Genomic DNA, 3535 nt, shown 5'->3' with positions numbered 1-3535 from the left:
GAGCCAAGCACGGCCCGGCCAGAGACACACGGACAGGGACAGAGAGAGAGAGAGAGAGAGGGAGAGAGAGGGAGAGTTGCACTGCAGGGCAGGAGAGGGAGTGGTGGGGGGGGGGGAGGGTTTGGGGCATTGTTAATTTTGTTGACTATAAGACTAAAAAGACTAAGATCTTCATATGTTGTCGACTAAGACTAGACTATAAGACTAAATCATTTCAGATGACTACAGTAAATAGGACTAAAAACTAGAAAGGTGTGTTCAAAAGACTATATAAGACTGAATCCGAATTTGCTGTCAAAATTAACACGAAGACTAAAAGACTACGATTTTGATATTTAGTCGACTATAAGGCTATAAGACTGAACAACTTCAGATGACTCAAACTAAACGGTGTGTTATTCAAAAGACTAAGACTAAAAATCTGAATTTTATGCTGTCAAAATGAACACTGGTTTGGGGTTAAAAGGGGAGACGGGGGTAAAAAAAAAAGAAGAAAAAAAGCAACTATATGGAATGCGTTCTAGTATCCTGATTCTCGCCATCATCACAAACACAGACACCTCTTTGCTTTTCATCAACGTACCAGCGTATAGCCAGATATCCTCCGGCCTCCTCTGCTCCCTCTCTCCGGCCGAGGTGTGGGTGTGGCTTCCAGAGGACCGGCGTCGTGACGCGAGGGGACGGGAGTGGGTTGCGTTGAGGTCGTGGAGTCATGGCCGCATGGCGGATTAGCCCGATTGTTCACCGTTGTTCCTCGGCGGAATTTGCAACTCGTCAGATGCTCCGCTGCTTTTTCGGTGTTCCTCCTCCTGTGCTGCCTACACACAGACTGTTCCATCACACGGAGAAAGAAAGAAAAAAAAAGAAAATGTTAATAAATATAAACGATACAACAGTGACAGTGAAACCCCCCCTCCCCTCCCCCTACGTACAGTGGAGAACATACTCTTCTTCTCTCCAGCCGGTGGCTGTGCTCAGCTGTATACCCGTCAAGTGGAATAATCGGTTTGACTGGAAATTTGTATTGTCGTCGTGTGCTTCTCTTCCCTTAGATTGTGAATTTTTATTTTGTAGCGATGCATAATATCTGCACAAAAAGAGGTTTTCGAAAATTATATAATTTGTCCCCCCGCTGTGAAAATATCCTGTCTGTCCGACAGACCGACCGACCGGCCGGGGGCACATGCAGGTTTATGAGATGTTAATTGTGATGCTGCTTATTGGAGATCAATCCTCGATTCAAGACTTTCACGGCAAAAAAAAACCGAAATGGTTGCTACAACTCCACATTGTGAGGAATATTGTAAAACCTTGAGCAAAGACATTTTGCACCATACCTTACAATGTATCTAAACTAAACTCCTCATAGAGCCAGTGGTGGACAAAGAAGTACTCAGATGTTTTACTTAAGTAAAAGCATCAATACTGCAATGTAGAAATACTCTGCTACAAGTAAAAGCCCGGGATTCTAAATTTACGCGAGTAAAAGTATTGGCATCAAAAAATAAAAGTGCTCATTATGCAGAATGTCCCATTTCAAGTTTTCAAATGTATGACATTTCTTTTGAAAATGGCAGATCTACAAGCTCACAATGCGCCACATGGGCGACACATTGCGAGCCTGTCGATCGCCTATTATCAAATGACCAAAGAGTACAGTATTAAAAATAGTAAATGGTACTTTCCACCACTGCATATAACATTCTTTACCCCGTCTACTTCACTCTGTTCACACGGTGTCCTTTCTGTATGGATTCACACAACGATGAAGAAGAGGAAGAACAAAAAGAAGAGTTTAAGTGTCTATTTGATGTTCTAGTTTCATAGTGATGTTCTACCTGGCACAGCCTTGTGAAAAAGCAAACTTCAGAGGCCACATTCAAAGCCAACCCGTTTTAACAGCGCACATTTATCCCCCCCTGCGGTGTGCCGACCTACTGTACAGTATAGGGCAGTGCTGTGTGCTGAAATCTGGCACGGGAGCCAGAGAGAGAGAGAGAGAGAGAGAGAGAGAGAGAGAGGGAGAGAGTTTAAATTGAGCAACTATGAAGGAGTGTGTGTGCGACTGTGCGTCCGTGCGTGCGTGCGTGCGTAGGGATTGGATTGGGGCTTGCTTGGGGCCGGGGGTGGTAATAGTATAAGCGCGCGGGCAATTTTTCCTCTTTCAGGGTCTTTGAGCTTCACTGGATGTCATCCATTCATTAGCTGCACATTCACTGACACACACGCAGGCATTATGGTAATATTTACTCGACATGGCGGCCTGACTGCTTTGCTTGGGGATGAAACCGATTGGGGTGAGTGACTTGGCTAATTATGAGTGACTGCACGTTTGTCTCTGTGTGTGTGTGATGTGCGTGTGTGTGTGTGTGTGTGTGATGTGCGTGTGTGCGTGTGTGTGTGTGTGTGTGTGTGTGCGCACACAATAGAGCATAGTAGTGGGCGTTGTGTTTTTTTGGACCACTGAAAAACCCTCCAATTGATTTTTTCCCATAGAAAAGAGATTTACAAAAATATGTACAGTATATTAATTATTCTAAGTCTAGAATAAAGCCATCCAGGATCCTGGTGAATCAAGACCATATAAAACCTTTGATTCTGTGACAAAAATAAATACATATTTAATTATAATGATATACTACATTTAATAAATATTGTAAACGGAATTATTTAGCGTCTTTCATTTTCATCTTTTCACAGAATCAAACGTTTTATGGTCATGACTCACCAGGATCCTGGATGGCTTTATTTATATAAATATTTTTGTAAATCTCTATGGGAAAAATTTATGGGCGATTTTTCAGTGGGTCCAGAAACCACACCCACTGCTATGCTATATACGTGCACATTGTGTGTGTGTGTGTGTGTGTGTGTGTGTGTGTGTGTGTGTGTGTGTGTGTGCGTGCGTGCGTGCGTGTGTGTGCGTGCATACTTGTGCGTGTACCTGTGAGTGCATTTTAGCATGTGCCGTGCCATAGCTATACAGTACATGGTTCTGTTCATTGAGTTACTCTGTGCTATAGGGCCAATGAAATGACAGATATTTTGCTCAGCCAATGAGATTGTGTGCTCTGTATATGGGAGTGGATAGCCTCTATATGGATAACGATGAGAAGAACAAACAGCTTGTAAATTAAATCTATGCTATGTTTGTCTATCTTATTTTATCTTTTGGAATTGTTGAATACATTTAAATAATAAATGGGATTTTTTGAGTGACTTGCCGTTTATTTTCTCCCCCCCCCCCCCCCCGCAAACACGTTAATTAGCAAAACGATCTGTGAAGGTTCTAATTTTGGTTCGTGAGAGACCCCATGGTTGCAACAGCTGTAAACAACAGGACTTGAAACATGTGTTCATTATTTCGCATTTGAAAGATTCCAGTAACAAAAATCATATCAGCCTCCGCACCGCCACACCTAAAAAGTTTATTTAGTGTGATAGGTGATCGGGGGGGGGGGGTTCTCACAGTCGAGAAAAGCTGCGTTCGGTGATAAAGACCCCCCCGAATTCAGCAAAGTGAACGAGCGGGGCA

Source organism: Protomyctophum bolini (genome assembly GCF_963924005.1).
Source record: "Protomyctophum bolini genome assembly, chromosome: 11".
In the NCBI taxonomy this organism is placed as follows: Eukaryota; Metazoa; Chordata; class Actinopteri; order Myctophiformes; family Myctophidae; genus Protomyctophum; species Protomyctophum bolini.
Note: the sequence above shows the minus strand (reverse complement) of the source record.